The following is a 20,916-nucleotide window of genomic DNA, read 5'->3' as shown; positions in this document are numbered from 1 at the left end:
GTCCTTCTCCATCTCCTGGAGCTTGCTCAAACTCATGTCCATTAAGTCAGTGATATCATCCAATCATCTCATCCTCTGTCATCCCCTTCTCCTCCTGCCTTCAATCTTTCTCAGCATCAGAGTCTTTTCTAGAGTTGGCTCTTCACATCAGGTGGCCAAAGTATTGGAGCTTCGGCAACAGTCATTCCAATGAATAGTCAGGGTTGATTTCCTTTAGGATTGACTGGTTTGATCTCCTTCCAGTCCAAGGGACTCTCAAGGATTTTGTCCAATGCCACAGTTCAAAAGCATCAATTCCTTGGCAGTCAGCCTTCTTTATGGTCCAACTGTCATATCCATACATGACTACTGGAAAAACCATAGCTTTGACTAAATGGACCTTTGTCAGCAAAGTAATGTCTCTGCTCTTTAATATACTGTCTAGGTTGGTCATAGCTTTCTTTCCAAGGAACAAGCATCTTTTAATTGCACGGCTGCACTAATTATCTGCAGTGATTCTGGAGCCCAAGAAAAAAAAAGTCTGTCGCTGTTTCCATTTTTCCCCCATCTGCCATGAAGTGATAGAACCAGATGCCATGATCTTAGTTTTTTCAATGTTAATTTTTTTTAATTTTATTTTTAAACTTTACATAATTGTATTAGTTTTGCCAAATATCAAAATGAATCCACCAGAGGTATACATGTGTTCCCCATCCTGAACCCTCCTCCCTCCTCCCTCCCCATACCATCCCTCTGGGTCGTCCCAGTGCACTAGCCCCAAGCATCGAACCTGGACTGGCATCTTGTTTCATACATGATATTTTACATGTTTCAATGCCATTCTCCCAAATCTTCCCACCCTCTCCCTCTCCCAGAGTCCATAAGACTGTTCTATACATCAGTATCTCTTTTGCTGTCTCGTATACAGGGTTATTGTTACCCTCTTTCTAAATTCCGTATATATGCGTTAGTATACTGTATTGGTGTTTTTCCTTCTGGCTTACTTCACTCTGTATAATAGGCTCCAGTTTCATCTACCTCATTAGAACTCATTCAAATGTATTCTTTTTAATGGCTGAGTAATACTCCATTGTGTATATGTACCACTGCTTTCTTATCCATTCATCTGCTGATGGACATCTAGGTTGCTTCCATGTCCTGGCTATTATAAACAGTGCTGTGATGAACATTGGGGTACACGTGTCTCTTTCCCTTCTGGTTTCCTCAGTGTGAATGTCCAGCAGTGGGATTGCTGGATCATAAGCCAGTTCTATTTCCAGTTTTTTAAGGAATCTCCACACTGTTCTCCATAGTGGCTGTACTAGTTTGCATTCCCACCAACAGTGTAAGAGGGTTCCCTTTTCTCCACAGCCTCTCCAGCATTTATTATTTGTAGACTTTTGGATCGCAGCCATTCTGACTGGTGTGAAATGGTACCTCATAGTGGTTTTGATTTGAATTTCTCTGATAATGAGTGATGTTGAGCATCTTTTCATGTGTTTGTTAGCCATCTGTATGTCTTCTTTGGAGAAATGTCTATTTAGTTCTTTGGCCCATTTTTTGATTGGGTCATTTATTTTTCTGGAGTTGAGCTGTAGGAGTTGCTTGTTAATTTTAAACCAGGTTTTAACTCTCCTCTTTCACTTTCATCAAGAGGCTCTTTAGTTCCTCTTTGCTTTCTGTCATAAGGATGATGTCATCTGCGTATCTGAGGTTATTGATATTTCTCCCAGAAACCTTGATTCCAGCTTGTGCTTCATCCAGTCCAGAATTTCACATGATGTACTCTGCATATAAGTAAAATAAACAGGGTGAAAATATGCAGCCTTGATGTAATTCTGAACTCCTTTCCCAATTTTGAACCAGTCTATTGTTCCATGTCCGGTTCTAACTGTTGCTTCTTGACCTGCATATAGGTTTCACAGGAGGCAGGTAAGGTGGTCTTGCTGGGAGCGAGCTCCGCCCAGTGGCAAAGGTCATGAGGAAGGAGGCTTGGCATACGCAAAGGCGGGATCAAGCCTCAGGAGTCCCCCTGGAAATTCTCAAGCATCTACCCCCAAAACCAGAGTCTGCCTACTTTCTGCTTTGTGCTTTCACCTACACCTCTGACTTTACGGGGGGGCTGTCCCCCACTACCTCTCTCTGAAAAAAGAGTTAGCTTACAGCTCCAGTTAATAATTCCTGGGTGTGACAGTGTTTCAACCTACAAACTCCTTTGGAAATCCTCTAGCCTGCCTGAATAGGTTTTTCTGGCCACATGTGTTTGCTCAGAGCCTCCCAACTGTGAGAGGCATGAGATGTTCTAAACTGTCTAAATACAGATTCCTTTGAGCAGTTAAAAGATTGACTAGAAATTGTATTGGTGAAGGGTTTTTCACTTGTTGGGCCAATGTTTGCTGCTAAGTCTCCATATCCCTTACCTACTGTGTCCTTGGCAGTGTATTGATTGATATAATGGGTGTATAGAAATGTAAGTAGTAGCCTCAATGTTTGTAACCTTGGACCCTTGAGTTAATTCTTTTCTTGATTGAGCCCACCTCACCTTTGCCCTACAGGAATGCAACTTTATCCAGTGCTTTTTAGAGGATGGCGCCTGACTTTAGAATAATCACCTTTAGAGAAAAATAAGTTTCTTAAAATGTTAACAGGCCTCCTGGCCAGAAGATGATGTAAATCAACTAAACTTTTGCATATGATAAGTTTGAAAGCCTGGCTTCGATTAGGACCAGGAACTGCTGTCCTTGCATGACTCTACCCCTTCCCCCATTATCCTCTATGCATAACTTAAGGTATAAAAACTACTTTGGAAAATAAAGTGCGGGCCTTGTTCACCGAAACTTGGTCTCCCCATGTCGTTCTTTCACCTTCTGGCTGAATTTTTCCTCTGAGGCGGGGAAGCTCGTCAAGCCTACTAATTTTGCCTGGGCTTCTAAGATCTGACTGAGGAGGCCTTAGTGTCTCCTCTCCTTCGGGAGAACAGGAGGACGCCTGCGGCCTTGATGTAAATTCCTTGCTTTGGAATTTTATTCAGCCTCTTTTCTTCACTGAATTTTCCTACTGAGATATCCTTATTTCAGCCTCTTTTCTCCACTGAACTTCCTCACTGAGCTATCCTTATTTCAGCTGCTTTTCTCCACTGAATTTCCTCCCTGAGCTATCCTCATTTTATTACTCTTTATATCTTTGATGAATATTTAAATAAATAGGTTGCCGATGCCGTCTCTCCTTTGAATACCCTGGATCAGCCGGGGCTGGACCCCGGCATGGTCTGGTATTGCCATCTCTTGAAGAATTTTCAAGTTTGTTGTGATCCACACAGTCAAAGGCTTTAGGATAGTCAATGAAGCAGATGTTTTTCTGGAATTCTCTTGCTTTTTCTATGATCCAACAGATGTTGGCAATTTGATCTCTGGTTCCTCTGCCTTTTCTAAATCCAGCTGGAACATCTCGACATTCTCGGTTTACATACTGTTGAAACCTCGCTTGGAGAATTTTGAGCATTACTTTGCTAGCATGTGAAATGAGTGCAATTGTGTGGCAGTTTGAGCATTCCTTGGGATTACCCTTCTTTAGGATTGGAATGAAAACTGACCTTTTCCAGTCCTGTGGCCACTGCTGAGTTTTCAAAATTTGCTGACATATTAAGTGCAGCACTGTAACAGCATTATCTTTTAGGATTTGAAATAGCTCAACTGGAATTCCATCACCTCCATTAGCTTTGTTCATAGTGATGCTTCCTAAGGCCCACTTGATTTCGCACTCCAAGATGTCTGGCTCCAGGTGAGTGATTACACCATCGTGGTTATCTAGGTCTTTAAGATCTTTTTTGTATAGTTCTTCTGTACATTCTTGCCACCTCTTTTCAATATATTCTGCTTCTGTTAGGTCCATACCATTTTTGTCCTTTATTGTTCCCATCTTTGCATGAAATGTTCCCTTGGTATCTCTAATTTTCTTTAGGAGATCTCTAGTCTTTCCCATTCTATTGTTTTCCTCTATTTCTTTGCATTGTTCACTGAGGAAGGCTTTCTTATCTCTCCTTGCTATTATTTGGATCTCTGCATTCAGATGGGTATATCTTTCCTTTTCTCCTTTGCCTCTTGCTTGTCTTTTCTCAGCTATTTGTAAGGCCTCCTTAGCTAACCCATTTTGCCTTTTTTGCATTTCTTTTTTTTAGGGATGGTTTTGATCACTGCCTCCTGTACAATGTTATGAAATTCCATCCACAGTTCTTCAGGCACTCTGTACCACCAGGGAAGCCCTCAAAGTTAATTTTTAAATAGCTTAAGGCAATACTTTCCAACACGTGGTGCTTTGGATTTTCTGTTTGGGTTGGTTTGGTGATTTTCGGTAGCATGTGAAAATTCTTTCTTCTTTGGGGGGAAGGGACATTTTAAAAGGCTTTTCCCCCCAGCTTTATTGAGGTAATAAAAGGTAACAGAGGTTTATTGAGGTATAATTGACAAAACTGTATGATATTTAACACGTTCATTGTAACAATTTAATTGATACAGGTTTACATTGTGAAAGGATTCTCCCACTTACTTCATTAACACATCCATCACCTCATATACATTTTTTTATGAGATCATTTAAGTTTTACTATCTAAGCAGCTGTATATTGTCACCCTGCTTATTTAACTTATATGCAGAGTTAGCAGCAGCAGCAGCAGCAGCAGCAGCAGCAGCAGAGTACATCATGAGAAATGCTGGGCTGGAAGAAGCACAAGCTGCAATCAAGATTGCTGGGAGAAATGTCAATAACCTCAGATATGGAGATGACACCACCCTTATGGCAGAAAGTGAAGAGGAACTAAAAAGCCTCTTGATGAAAGTGAAAGAGAAGAGTGAAAAAGTTGGCTTAAAGCTCAACATTCAGAAAACTAAGATCATGGCATCTGGTCCTGTCACTTCATGGGAAATAGATGGGGAAACAGTGGAAACAGTGTCAGACTTTATTTTTTGGGGCTCCAAAATCACTGCAGATGGTGATTGCAGCCATGAAATTAAAAGATGCTTACTCCTTGGAAGGAAAATTAGGACCATCCTAGATAGCATATTCAAAAGCAGAGACATTACTTTGCCAACAAAGGTCCATCTAGTCAAGGCTATGGTTTTTCCAGTGGTCACATATGGATGTGAGAGTTGGACTGTGAAGAAAGCTGAGCGCTGAAGAATTGATGCTTTTGAACCGTGGTGTTGGAGAAGACTCTTGAGAGTCCCTTGGACTGCAAGGAGATCCAACCAGTCCATTCTGAAGGAGATCAGCCCTGGGATTTCTTTGGAAGGAATGATGCTGAAGCTGAAACTCCAGTACTTTGGCCCCCTCATGCGCAGAGTTGACTCATTGGAAAAGACTCTGATGCTGGGAGGGATTGGGGGCAGGAGGAGAAGGGGACGACAGAGGATGAGATGGCTGGATGGCATCACCGACTCGATGGACGTGAGTCTGAGTGAACTTTGGGAGTTGGTGATGGACAGGGAGGCCTGGCGTGCTGCGATTCATGGGGTCACAAAGAGTCGGACATGACTGAGCCACTGAACTGAACTGAACTGAGCGGAACTTCAGTTATACGATACAATGTTATAAACTGCAGTCACCATGTTTTACATCAGATCCTCAGAATTTACTCATCTTATAGGCAAAAGTTTGTACTCTTTTACCAATCTTTCCCTATTTCCCTTACCTCTCAGCCACTTTTCTACTTTTTGTTTGTATGAGTTTGACTTTTTTTTATCCCACTACAAGTGATAACGTGCAGTGTTTGTCTTCCTCTGTCTGACTTATTTCACTTAGCATAATGCCCTAGCACTCCATCCATGCTTTCACAAATGGCAAGATTTCCATCTTTCTTACCACTGAATAATATTCTGTTGTACATACATTTCATAGCATTGTCCACTCATTCATTGATAGACATTTAGGTTGTCTCCATATCCTGGCTATTGTAAATGATATTGCAGTGTACTTGGGAGTGCAGATATCTCTTTTATATCCTGTTTTCATTTCCTTTGGATATAAACCAGAAGTAAAATTCTGTACAGTAGTTCTATTCTTAATTTTCTGAGGAACCTCCATACTCTTGTCCATAGTGGCTATACCAATTTACATTTCCACCAATGGTGCACGAAGTTTCCCCTTCCTCCATATCCTCGACAATACTTGTTGTCTCATGTCTTTTTGGTAATAACCATTCTCATAGGTGTGAGGTGGTATCTCATTGTGGTTTTGAAAAGTTTAATAATTACATGCTTTTTTTTTTCTTTTTTTAATTTCTCACTATTTATGGCAAGCAAAGTTGACTTTACATTTATGATAGTGATATAAAAGATCTTTTTTAATTTAAGTGAAAATGAGAAAATTTAAATACAACTATTCCTAAAATAAAAATACCATGGTACTTTGAGAAGGTAAAAATTGTGATGGTAATATGAATGGGGCAGAACTTGAGGAGACATTGGCATATGAATAACTGCAGATCTCTTTTCAAAGCTCTGATCACTGATCCCAAGAGAAACTCCAGGGAAGGTCAAAGGCCAGAGTGTTCTATTTAATGCATTTTCCATCCAGATTCCTATGCAAGAAAAGCCCAAAAATGCTCTTAAAGTGTTCCTAGAGGTGGATCTCTTCCCCATCAACATAAGGTACATTTCTTCAAGAACACTTATTCATTTACCTCAAGTTACCTCAATTGTTCAGAGCAGTGATCTTCAAAGGTAGGCTCACACAGGCCCAGATTAAGGCCAGGAGATCTATGAGGCATGACAAGAATGGAGTATCTATTTGTATTTATCATGTCTAAAATATAGAAAAATAACTTTCAGTTCAGTTCAGTTCAGTCGTTCAGTCGTGTCCGACTCTTTGCAACCCCATGAATTGCAGCATGCCAGGCCTCCCTGTCCATCACCAACTCCCAGAGTTCACTCAAACTCATGTCCATTGAGTTGGTGATGCCATCCAGCCATCTTATCTTCTGTCATCCCCTTCTCCTCCTGCCCCGAATCCCTCCCAGGATCAGGGTCTTTTCCAGTGAGTCAACTCTTCGCATGAGGTGGCCAAAGTATTGGAGTTTCAGCTTCAGCATCATTCCTTCCAAAGAGCACCCAGGACTGATCTTTAGAATGGACTGGTTGGATCTCCTTGCAGTCCAAGGGACTCTCAAGAGTCTTCTCCAACATCACAGTTCAAAAGCATCAATTCTTTGGTGCTCAGCTTTCTTCACAGTCCAACTCTCACATCCATATGTGACCACTGGAAAAACCATAGCCTTGATTAGATGGACCTTTGTTGGCAAAGTAATGTCTCTGCTTTTGAATATGCTATCTAGGTTGGTCATACCTTCCAAGGAGTAAGCATCTTTAAATTTCATGGCTGCAATCACCATCTGCAGTGATTTTGGACTTTACTAATGACTAATATGTAGACTGACAATAGAGCAGATGTCTGTTTGGGGTGGGACACTAAACACCATTTATGAATAGGATGTTCAGTCAAAAAAGTGTGATTACTACCAAATGTGATAAAGGGGTTGTTAAGACTAGGACTTGCACTACTCGTATGTTTGTGAACTGTTTTCTCTAGGCACACTTGCTCTCTCTTCTATCTATCCCTGAGTGCAAGAGGGTAGAAAACCCTGAAGATACCACTCTTAAATAAAGATGTGTGTCCAAGAGGCAGCCCTCACATGGGAAGGATCATAGGTTGTTTTTTACAGTCCTTGAAAAGTGAAAGTGAAAGTCACTCAGACATGTCTGACTTTTTGCCACCCCATGGACTATATACAGTCCATGAAATTCTCCAGGCCAGAATACTGGAGTGGGTAGCCTTTCCCTTTTCCAGGGGATTTTCCCAACCCAGGGATCAAACCCAGGTCTCCCACACTGCAGGTGGATATTTTTACCAACTGAGCCACAAGGGAAACCCAAGAATACTGGAGTGGGTAGCCTATTCCGTCTCCTGACCCAGGAATTGAATCGGGGTATCCTGCATTGCAGGCAGATTCTTTATCGAGTTATCAGGGAAGCCCTGATACAGTCCTTTGGAGATCTCAAAACCCAACCATCGTACTCCAGCTCCAAATTTCAAAAAAGAAAGAAGACCTAAGCCACAAATGGACTGGGCTCCCAAATCTTCCTAGTATTCATCTATAACTCAGAGTTAATCTTTTTATAAAACAGTTTATAGTAATCCACTTTCTTAGAAAAGATCTATTAATACTCAGTGTGGCAGAAATAGACATTTGCAATGACATACAGATTATAGTGCTGTTATAATACTAGTGATTAAATGGAACAAAAATTTAAAAAATTATTTTGAACCATGTGATAGGTAGAGAAAGCAATGAGAATGTAAAATAGAAACTTTTGTGAAGACTTCTGAAAAGACCTTCTAGTCTCCTTCAAGGACAAGAAAGAGATACAGAACTGGCTTTTTCTTGTCCAAGTTCACTGCAAAATTCACAGCGCTTCTCTTCCTTGATACAGAGTATCAACAGTGTATTCCTTTCACTTACATTCATGATTAGCATCCATTTGTGGGTTGGAAAAGAAGGAAAGAACAAAGTCTCATTTGACTCCAAAAGAACTTCACCCACAAAAGTGATTATTCACTAATAAAGGGGCCTGCTTATGTTAAACTTTTTCTTATCTTACTCAAAAGTTATGTTCTCAACATACCTCTAAGAGATAAATTGAGCTGGTGCTGGGAGTCAGGTACATACTGGTCCTCATGGATATATATATATATTTTAAAAAGGCCCAGTGGTTCACAAGCTAAGATCCCACTTTGCTAGAACACTGTTTAGTTTATAATGGACAGAGATTATAGGGGTTCTTCTTGAGGTCTTCCCTTAGGGCCCCAGGCGGGATGATACTTCCTCCATGTATTTGAGCTGCACTCATGTCATTGTTTGGGCCATGTTGCTCTTCCCAAAGAATTTAGCATCCATGGGACAATCTGGAAATTTATGAATATTTTAAAGATTCATCAACACATCATGTAGGTGCTAGAACAGGCTGGAAATACATAAACATAGCTGTAACCATTTGCAGAGCAGGACAGTGGCAGGAAGACATAAGGGAAGAGAAATATCTCTCTGTGTAGTTTTCACCTACCAACATACACACTAACAATAAAATGCACACAAGTTCATATTGGGGTCTGACTGCAAAAACGAGCCTAAACCTGCAAAAAGAATGGCGATGCTAATGACGGCAGCATAATAATGCCATGTCCCATTGTCCTTAACAACTGGTGAAACCGGGAGTGGGAGTTGGTGGGGGAGGGGAGGAAACAAAGTTTGAGTTGGCCAACACCGCCCCCCACCCCCTCGGCCATTTGTCACAAGAACCTGCTTCAGTCACTGCCATTACTATCTCCCATCTTCTGGTTGGCCTTTTCCCTAGCACTCTGCATTGGCTAAAGTGGCTGTTTATACTTTGTTCCCTTGTGCTGTATGATTTTTGTTTCTCTTCCCTAATAGAATGTGAGCACCATGAGAGCAAGGGACTTGTCTATCCCATTCATCGCAAGATCTCCAGTGCCGAGAACAGCGCCTGGTCCTAGGACGTGCTCAGTAAATAAATGTTGACTCAACAAATACCCTGAAATATCCAATAGATGATACAGGTGATCAACAGTGTTTATAGAGTAGACAGAAAGGACTCAGTACACGATGGTTATTATGGTTTTATTATTATATTGTTATTAGCCGGAAAAAAAAACCCTGATGCTGGGAAAGATTGAAGGCAAAAGGAGAAGGAGGTGGCAGAGGATGAGATGGCTAGATGGCATCACCAACTCAATGGATATGAATCTGGACAAACTTTGGGAGATAGTGGAGGACAGAGGAGCCTGGTGTGCTGCAGTCCATGGGGTCACAAGGAGTCGGATACAACTTAGTGACTAAACAACAAGAAGCAAGAAAGATCACCTAGTCTCTAAGTGCCCGCATTCTTTCCCAAACCAGTCAAAGGATCTGGTTCTTCTTGCCTCACCCTGATCCTAGAAATAAAACTCAGTTCCAAGCTGCTTCCTACTTATCCTCAGCCATAGCCCCAACATCTCTGTGCCTTTGACAAGCAGACTTAGTACTATGATCCATGGTCTCCTTTGAGAATATTGGGTGAAGAACCCCCACAGGCATGGCCTCAGCTTTCTTTGTTCACACTGTTTGCTTTGAAGACCTTAACACGGTGCTGAGAAATCAATATCCAGGGATGCCGCCAAACCTGCATGTGTCTCCTGATTCTCCTCTGGGAGGCTCGGCTCACTCCAAAGCACTGATAAGACGTGAAGTGCCCAGCTCCGTCCGCAAATTAAGCCCTTGTAAGTAATCAAGAAACACCAAGCTTAGTGTGCTGTGGATTTTCCATTGTGAGTGTCATTAGATGAAACCAAAGTACACATTACAGGTTTGTGTAATGAACAAGCCTCAAGTCAGGTTTGCCGTGATATGGTTATCAGTCATTGCACACGTTAATTATTTAGGAAGGCACTTTTTACAGTGGGTTTTCACTTAAGTTTAGCCCCTTGATGTATGTGGATAAAAATGACTAACCCATTGGACAGTGCTATTGTACTTGTGCATCTATCACTATTGGGCCTTTTTTCATAATTGGTTTATTAATTATAGCATCTTAATGATCTGTTTAAAATAAATAAACCATTTGCACCATTTCAAAGGTATTTTGTGAGGCTCAGCTGATATTAAAATAGCACAAGCCTTATGTGCTTTTTCAGCAAGTGACCTAATTAGTTAATAAAGTAATTGAATATTAAAAAGGATGTTGCAAGTGATTAAAATTTAAGAGCCTTCAGAATGTTATTAAAGCTATAAATCATACATCACTGTTTTAATTTGCATAGCTACAGAATTACTAATGGTCCCACGTGCACAAGGGGCTTGGCAATTAGTCCTTTAACAAAATGTTGGTGATGCTGAGGTACCAAATTCTTTCAACCTCTTTTGATAGCTAGGTAGAAACCTGTTTTTGCTAGTCTAAATATCTAGCTGTTGAAATTGCTTGCTCCCTTTTGACAGGTATAGGCATTCATTCACTCAGGAATGAATTGTCCAAGAATTGCTAGGTGTTGAGTGTAAGGGTAAGCCAAACACATCTGGTCCTAATGACATTTATATTCTAGAGTTAGTTGGGTGGAGATACTAGTCAAAAACTTCCCTAAATTCATGTTTAATTACAATAGGTGATAAGGAGTTATGAAGGAAAAGTATATAGGATACTCCAAGGGCATTTTGCTGGTGACATCTGACCTCACTGGCTAAATTAGGGACAAAAGACTTAATTCCAGGCAAAGGGCCTGCTGGGAGCTCTTGTTCAAGCAGGAAATCCCTGATGAATCTGCCAGAGGCGTGTATGAAGGACTGGCTGAAAATGCTGGTTATTTACTCAACAGCTGTCATTCCTTCCTGGCTATCAGAATCCCAGTTCTGTTTGAGTACAGGACTAGTACTATGCTCAAGGAAAGCAGGCCAAGGCCTAGGGATAAATGATGAGAAATCTAAACCAATTGTTGCAATCCCATTGCCCTTTGCCTATGATTGGTTTAAGGTAGATGTGTTCTGAGGAACTTGAAGAGACTTTCTGGAAGAAATTTCCACCGTGGATAAGGAGGTACACAATGAGAACACGACTTTTCTCTATGCTTTTGGATGTTAGCATGAGTAGCGGTGCTACTTGGAGCCATTGCAGCCAAACTGAGACCATGAGGGGAAAGACAAAACAAACAAAGCCACACACACACATGAACACATTCCCTAAACCTGAGGCCTAATATTGTCGAATTGCTGAACCGACTCTGGAAACTTCGGACATCTTAATATATGGAAGAACACACTTGAGTTGGATATTCTGTTACTTGCTGCTTAAAGCATCTTAACTGAACCAGAGGGTTCAAAAATGAAGATGACAGAAGCTAAAAGACAAATTAAGAGGCAAATACAACTGTCAGATGAGCAGTGATAAAATGCTGAACATGGTACTGCGGAACAAGAGAAATGGAAAGTAAAGTCACCCAGGCCAGACATCCTGGAGTGTGAAGTCAAGTGGACCTTAGGAAGCACTACTACAAAGCTAGTGGAGGTGACGAAATTCCAGATGAGCTATTTCAAATCCTAAAAAATGATGCTGTTAAATGATGTACTGAATATGCCAGCAAATTTGGAAAACTCAACAATTGGAGTTTTGAAGTATTGGAAGGTTTTGGAGTATTGGAAAAGGTCAGTTTTCATTCCAACTTCCAAAAAGGGCAATGCCAAACAATGTTTAAACTACCGTACAATTATTTAGCTCATTTCACATGCTAGCAAGGCAATGCTCAAAATCCTTCAAGCTAGGCTTCAACAGTCCATGAACCAAGAACTTCCAGATCTACAAGCTGGATTTAGAAAAAGCAGAGGAACCGGAGATCAAATTGCCACATCTGTTGGATCACAGAAAAAGCAAAAGAATTCCAGAAAAACATCTACATCTGCTTCATTGACTACATTAAAGCCTTCAACTGTGTGGATCACAACAAACTGTGGAAAATTCTTCAAGAGATGGGAATACCAGACCACCTTACCTGCCTCCTGAGAAATGTGTATGCAGGTCAAGAAGTAACAGTTAGAACTGGACATGGAACAGACTGGTTCAGAATTGGGAAAGGAGTACATCAAGGCTATATATTGTCACCTTGCTTATTTAACCTAGATGCAGAATACATCATGAGAAATGCCAGGCTGGATGACTCACAAGCTGGAATCAAGAGTGCCATGTGAAATATCAACAACCTCAGATATGCAGGTGATACCACCCTAATGACAGAAAGCGAAGAGGAACTAAAGAACCTCTTGATGAAGGTGAAACAAGAAAGTGAAAAGGCTAACTTAAAACTCAACATTCAAAAAATGAAGATCATGGCATCTGGTCCCATCACTCTATGTCAAATAGAAGGGAAAAAATGGAAACAGTGACAGATTTTATTTTCTTGGGCTGCAAAATCACTGCAGATGGTGACTGTACCCCTACAATTAAAAGAGGCTTGCTCCTTGATAGAAAAACTATCACAAACCTAGACAGTATATTCAAAAGCAGAGATATCACTTTGCCAACAAAGGTCCATCTAGTAAAAGCTTTGTTTTTTCAATAGCCATGTATGGATGTGACAGTTGGACCATAAGGAAGGCTGAGCACAGAAGAACTGATGCTTTCAAACTGTGGTGCTAGAGAAGATTTCTGAGAGTCCCTTGGATAGCAAGGAGATCAAACCAGTCAATCCTCAAGGAAATCAACCTTGAATATTCATTGGAAGGACTGATGCTGAAGCTCCAATACTTTGGCCACTTGATGTGAACAGCTGATTCACTGGAAAAGACCCTGATCATGGGGAAGATTGAGGGTAGGAGGGGAAAGTCGAGACAGAGGATGAGATGGTTGGATGGCATCACCGATTCAATGGACATGAGTTTGAGCAAACTCTAAGAGATAGTAAAAGGCAGGGAAGCCTGGTATGCTGCAGTCCATGAGGTCACAGAATCAGATGTGACTTAGCAACTGTACAATAACAACAAAGAACAGAGCTAAGGCATTGTAGATACAAATCAACAGAATTTGTCAACTTACTAGTTATCTAAGGTGCCAGGTAACGGTAAATGCCATTCACTATTTCCTACATTCCAGGCTCTATTCTGAGCACTTGACATGCGTGTTTCATGTCTTCATTTCAACAGCTCTATGAATTACTGTTAGTTGTCACTATGCGTGGATCCTGTTTTATGCCTTGACTTTTCAAGTCAATCCCCATAGCCTCTATTACCACCAGTGGGCAAAGCAAATGACTTGCTTCAGACTCCTTGGGAGAGCTGCTGGCTAGATTGTGCCTTCTCCCATTTTTTGCTTCATAGCACACATACGGAAATGATAGTATTTTAAAGCACACCCTAGGGTAAATGCGGAGGGACTTGGGCATCTCTATGGGGCTTGGCAGAAGCCTTCATTACTCTTTTTATTATATAATTATAAGAAAATAAAATTCAAAATTTAGGGAAGATATTAAATACTGAATTTGTATAAAATTTCTAAAAAATAATCTCTTTAATTTTTAATGAAAAATTTGCATTTGCTTTTTATGAATATAGTTTTTAATATCAGATTTTATGCTTGAAATAGCAATTCCTGATGAAGACTTTAATTCAATCAAGACTTTCTAATCACGGTCTCTTCACATTTTTGATAGCCATCACTAACAATAAACTTTGTTCACACAGATGATATAAATGAAAGTAAAAAACTTTTTGAAACCCTTCCAAAATTTTTTTACAACATTTGAGTCATATTTAAAGAATCTAACAGTTTTTTTCCTTACATTGACAATTGTGCTGTCGAAATTCCCTGAGATTGTGTGAATGAATTTAAAATCTTTGGGAACTTTCTCAAAGTATTTTAAAACAATGATAATGCTTTAATTTGTACACCAGTCATGCAAAGTTAGAATAGTTACTAAGCACAGGTAGGTTAGATACCACTGAAAGGGCATGTCAGTTCCCAACAGAAGAAAGAATCCAACGTGTGTGAAGACAGAGTCAGCGCTGTCCCGCCAAGGACGCCCTGCCCCCTCCTCACTCCTGCTGAGCTTCCAGCTGTCTCCACCTTGGCCGGTGCCACACTTCTGTCAGGGCCCATGTCATGTGCAACCTATGCCCTTGCACGGGGACCCGCACTTAGAAGGACCTCATGCTTGGCTGAATGCTCTGTGGTCACCATCTTGAAAGGAACTTTGAATCTGGAGCCCCACATGTTTGTTAATTGTTCACGGAGCCCTTCAAGTAATGTAGCTGGTGCTGGCCTCTGGGACTCCTGGAACACTAACTCTTTCAGTAGCTAACCCATGCCTTTGTCCTCGTGATGGGCAGTGGCAAACGGATACCACTGGCTTTTGAGATGTGAAGCCACTTCCGAGCTGCTGCATTCAGCTTGACTGGGAGCATAACAATCCAGATGTCACTGGGCCTGTCAGATTTGATGTTCATATAGCCATGGGCCACACCTCTGTACCTTTTTCCATTCAGCCACCCTGATGGAGCCACTGATGCTTGTGGCTGGAAGTGACTGGCCCACAGGTTCCAAGAACTGAGAAGGCCTCAAATTATATGAGTCAAGATGCCACAGCTTACCATCTGGGCAGTCCTATGCAGAAAGTCCCCAGGCATCTTCCTGGTAAGATCTGTGACCTGAGATAGGTCCTCCAGGTCCTTGCTGAAATTTTTTCAAATCGAAGAGTTAGTATTCAGTTTTGAATACTCACTTAGTGCAAGAGAGCCTAGATTTGAAGTGTGATCACTGAGGGTCATATCCTAGAAGGAATAATATGGATGGTAGATCTAGAAGGAAACATTCAGAATCCTTCTCTGTGCTTCCTTTGCCATGAGAGGGTTTAAAACAGCTTCTCCCAACCATTTTGGAGTTGGAATCTCCATTTGACTCTTGGTTTGGTGTCATAATGTTGGTCTCTATTAAAATGACACATATATATTAATATTTAAGGGTATATTAATGTGACTATCTCTCTATATATAATTTTATAAAAATAAATTAAGTTAAAATAGTTGTGAGCCATTCAGGACAGATGACTCTTAGTCAGCCCAGGGCAAAGCAGCTTCTGCCAAAATACTTTTCATGGAGCAACAGATATGTTCAGATAAACTCTGGGGATGGGGAGGAGGAGTGAAATGCCTTGCTGAGACAACTGGACCAGGCGAGGGTAGGGAAGAGACCATAGGCCTCAGAAGCATCACATGGAGTTTCAAATGAACTAATTGCTTTCTGCCCTCAGAAACAATGAGCACAAAGTAAGCATCAGTCTTAGAACAAGGCCGTACAAACGGAATCCTAATAGATTAGTCTTAAGGAAATACTATTTTCACACTATTTCATATAACACTCCCCAGTCACACAATCTTACTGATCTAGCAAAAATCATGCAATGAGAACTTTATAGATGTTCCTGGCATGGAGGCGTCTGCTTTCTCTTTACTGTGAGTCTGTGTGTGTGTGTGTGCACATGCAGTCGTTCAAAGTAGTTCTTGTGGTTAAAGTAGTCAGTGGGTCCACATACAGTGGAAGAAAGCTGATATACTGCACTCTCACTTCTTGTATTTTGATTTTCTAATCTAAGTTTTTCCAGTAGTCATGTATGGATGTGAGAGTTGGGCCATTAAGAAGGCTGACTGCAAAAGAATTGATGCTTTTGAACTGCGGTGTTGGAGAAGACTCTTGAGAGTCCCTTGGACTGCAAGGAGATCAAACCAGTCAATCCTAAAGGAAATCAGTCATGAATATTCATTGGAAGGACTGATGCTGAAGCTGAAGCTCCAATACTTTGGCCACCTATGCAAAGAGCCGACTCATTAGAAAGACCCTGATGCTGGGAAAGATTGAAGGCAGGAGGAGAAGGGGACAACAAGGATGAGATGGTTGGATGGCATCACCAACTCAACGGACAAGAGTTTGAGTAAACTCTGGGAGATGGTGAAGGACAGGAAAGCCTGGCATGCTGCAGACCATGGGGTAAAAAGAGTCAGACACGACTGAGTGACTAAACAACAACAAATCTAAGTAAGTCTTCTGGCACTTATAAAATGGTCTGGCCCTTTTGCTACTAATTCATGGCTTTCTAAGAATGATGAGAAAGCTACCCAAGTGGGAAGACCCAAATGGCACTGAAGTAACAGGAGTGGTCGCAGCAAGAATCCACAAAGTAATGAAGACACAAGAAAGAAAAAGCTATTCACTTTCCAACCCTTCTATGTCCCTGGTAACTTCATGTTTCCACATGGCTAAAATTTTATGCTCTACCTTATGGTATATTTGAATCCAGATCTCTATATGAGATGTGGGGCTCATCTCCGGACCTTGGGGCAAGGACTTGGGACTTCACACTCAAAGAACTCACACACAGACTGGGATTCTCTCCCAGTGAGGCTATGAGCCCTCTCACAGGTCCAGAGAGGACTGGAAGCTGTCCATCATTCAACCCAAAGTTTACAAATGTACACATTTACAACTCTTTGATATTTCTTTGCTTTTTAAATGCATTGGGAGCCTCAAATTACAGAAGTGGCCAGGCTCCCTCTCAACCCTGAAGAGGCCCACATGTGTTGCTATGTGTCTTTTTATGTGTATTTGTCCTCCAGTGCACATTTTCATAACTGGATTGGATGTAACATGCTCAATTAATTAAGGAATACATTTTTATTACCAGCACCACTACTGGTTACATCTTGATCTCCATAAGGAACTGGCTGACTGGGGAGATAAGCGTGCACTGGCTCATGACTGGAGGGGAAGAAAGATGTTGTGCAGTCAACACATCCGCTTTGCACGTTTGTGCTTTGTTTATCATAAAATGGGTGATAATGATAAGGATGTGTAAGAAGCACGGTGTTAATGATAGTGCCAGTGGAGACTGCGAACAAAAGCCATGACTTTGAGCAAGAGCTGGATATAAATTAAACCCCAGATTGGTTCAGACTATAGGTTTTATAGTTATACATTTATGGCTATTAGAAAGACTATTAGAAAGACTTGTGGCGCTGAAATTTCTGCAAGAATAATTTCATCAAGTGTGAAACTCCCTAGTCACTGATCCCAACTTTTCCCATGGAAGCAATTGCTTTAGAATATTGTTTTTGCTGACTTGGTCATTTTATTACAGAACAGTATGTTTATTATGTAAGACATGCAGTTTATATCCATGCATTTATTAACACATGGGAGGATATCGATCACTTGTGGCCCAGGAGGTCTTTGCCTATAATCTGAAGATAAACAGTTTAATTTCAATTACTGCCTATTTATTTTTATGTGTACTTTCAATTTAAGGCAAATTTCCCTAATTTGCATTGATGGTAGTAACGCACGGCTTCCTTTTAAGTATTAGCTTAAAAAGTGAGGCAATGTGTAGAAAAACATCAAAGAAATAAAAATACAGTGGTCTGCTTGGGACAACGGAAAAATCATGGAGATGCTCTGCAAATGACCCAAGTCTTGGAAACCATGGGCTATGTAATAATAAGGAAGATGTACGTTTTGGGTTGGGATTCTGATAGCAATGATGGCCATACAGTCATCCTGGAGACCAGTGCCACAGTGTAAAGCTGCTGCCTGGGGCCCCAGGAGCATGCTTTTCCACGTGACACTAATTGGCCCACACAGGAGTGAAACCATGACCCTTCCCTCATTAACCACATGCTCAGACCAGCTGAGCTAGCTCCCTCTGGGTCACTGGGGTCGCATGTAGGAAATTACCATTCCAGTGCCCTGTGGTCCTCTTGTAACCCCAACTAATGAATGTCCCGTGGAGCCTAATGTCATTCCTGGGGGAGCACAACACTCTCCCAGTGGTGAAGAAGTTGATGATATCCTCAAGTTTTAACCTAGGGAGAAACAACTGAGGAGGTGCCGAGAACTCAGGAAGCCTGAGAACAATCTTTCAAGGTCTGTCTGTCTGCTAGAAAAAAAGGATGACAGCATTGTGCTGCGTCCACTTGTTTGCCTGGTCTCAGGACGTGAAACACAAGCACAGGGAAGTAAAGAAAGCAGCTAAGCATCGCACAGCAAGCTCATCATAGCATAAATGACATTCAAACTTGCTGTCTGGGCTGAGCACTTTGTCACCAACCCTATAAGATAGGTGGTATTATCCCTATTTTAGAGATGAGGAAACTGAGGTTTAGAAACCACTAGTAAGCATCTAAGATAAGGGCTCCTTCTAGGATTGTCATATTCTGGAAACTAACACATCATCAAGTTGAAGGGAAATTTTACAAGACAGCTTGTCAATCTTTCTAGGAAGACTACAGGCCTTCAGCTAATCCTTTTGTCCTGCTTTAGCACATCCAGAGTTTAGCACTGAGAAAAGTTTTGTTGTTTTGTTTTAATAAGATGAATAAGTCAAGACCTGCAGAAAGCATTCTTACCAGGTTTTGGAGAACACTGGAAAGAAAGGGCTGGCAGGCTTTCTACATGCGTTCCTAAGACTTGGGAAAGATCACTAGCTGTCCCACCTGCTTTTTAACAAGACTATTAGGTTGATACCCCTTCCAGGGCCAAACCAACCGGTGGGTGAAATGAAATACCACATGGTCCTCACTTGGCAGCCACTCTTACCACAGCTGGACCACTGCCCTGGGGGTGCCCACCGCCACAGTCCTTCCTGGGAGCCATGAAGCCCTGTGTATATGTCCACTTTCAGTCAAAGAACTGGGCAAAAGGAACTAGACATGTGAAATACCAAAAGCTCTAGTTTAACTCAGTTCTCTGGTTTCTGATTAATCTAAGGGGATTAACTCCACTTGTCCTCAAAGCTTCCTATTCAATGCCTGAGAAATTTGATATGTTTAAGGTACAACTGGCTAGCAACAAACTTAAGAGTCAGAGAGACAGACCCCAAATTTACCATTTATTACCAGGTGAGATGTTGGTAACTTATTTAATCTGTTCCAGTTTCCTCACACACATATTGGGGATAAAATCTCCCCCTTGCTGTGGTTTTATCTGAACAAGGTAATGCATGCAATAGGTTTGGCACTTGTATATTCCTCTTCACCAGAGGCTGCTGGAAAATTATTCCTTGATGGAGAGAGAAGAAGGTCTTTTGAAGGCCTTGATGCGAAGTGCTGGGAGACTTACCAGCACTTCCCACCTATTTCTCCTGCTCCCAGAGCACAGCCTAAAACACCACACTTTTCTGTGTCTATTAGAAATTTTCCTTGCTTGCAGCCTTGGACTGGAGGTTTTATACTGGTTATGGAATCACAAGAGAAATGCAACCTCTCTCATAAAGGAGCATCAGGCATTAACACTGGGAGAAAGTGAATTGTTTCCAAAAGCAAGACAGCAGCTGAGAAATAGGGGAATCAAGTCAGTTTTTCTGAAGTAATCTCCCGCCAGCAGGCGGGAAGGGGACAGGTGGAGTTGACAGCATTCTGAGAAGAAATGAGGAACTCCACCATGTGAGAATATCAGCAGACTCCCTAAAATAGTGGACACTCTCCTGTTTCTCTCTTCCTTAGGCACTTTCACTGGCTAATGGCTGCCATCAGGCTTCCTTTCACATTATGGAAATTCAGCAGTGGTAAGAGACGGTTATATTGCCACTTGGGTTGATTACAGTTTGCTTTTCCTTGATTATTTAGGTTCAGACTGGCGAGTGTTTAGCAATAAATGGTAGCAGTAACTGGAGATCTGGAGCCTCAGGTCCTTCTGGGATTCTACACTTAAGCAGTTCTCTTTAAGCTACTGCCATCTAGTGGTAACTGAGCAGACTGAAATACCCTTCACGTCTATCCAAGGAGAAAACGGGGCTGGACAAAGCACTTGTTTTCTCTTTGCCACTCCTATCCAGAAAGCAAAAGGAGAGTAACAGATGATAAATTTTATTCCACTGGCCTCCACTCCCTGCCAATATTTACCCAACACTGAATATTTTGTATGTCAAGCTAGGAGACTCTTCTGACTATTTTGATTAGAGAGGACATTTTTATTTAATCACAAGTCTTTGAGATATAAAACAAACAAGCAAGAGCCAGAACTGGAACATGTGGGTCTTGCCTCTCTTTTCCACTGTGATGGCTACAAACTTCTTGTATGTCAACTGTGCCAAATTTAATGTATCCTTTGAAAGTAGGGAATTGGGTCTTTACAGTTAACTTGAGGTTCCCCCCTCTAAGAATCAATGCCATTTTTGTTTGTCCACCTTATTTGGGTGACTCAGGGCTAGAAGCACACAGAGGATGTCAAGTAATCAATGTGGCAAATCTCTGGGCAGATCAACTTCTTGTATGTGCACAGAGGAGCCAGTGGCAAATTCAGATATTCCTGGAAGTGTGTCAATCAGCGAGATGTGGTAAAATCCTCCAAGGGGAGTGAGTCAATGGT

General features: G+C 41.4%; 1 protein-coding gene across 1 annotated transcript in view; it reads right to left on the bottom strand.

Annotated features, from left to right (window-relative positions):
* LSM11 (LSM11, U7 small nuclear RNA associated) overlaps window positions 1-20,916 on the bottom strand; it is a 414,613-nt gene that overhangs the window by 380,397 nt on the left and 13,300 nt on the right. The window lies entirely within an intron of this gene.

The sequence above is a fragment of the Bos taurus genome, chromosome 7, assembly GCF_002263795.3.
Source record: "Bos taurus isolate L1 Dominette 01449 registration number 42190680 breed Hereford chromosome 7, ARS-UCD2.0, whole genome shotgun sequence".
NCBI classification, from domain to species: domain Eukaryota; kingdom Metazoa; phylum Chordata; class Mammalia; order Artiodactyla; family Bovidae; genus Bos; species Bos taurus.
Note: the sequence above shows the minus strand (reverse complement) of the source record. Positions and strands in the feature narration are given on the sequence as shown.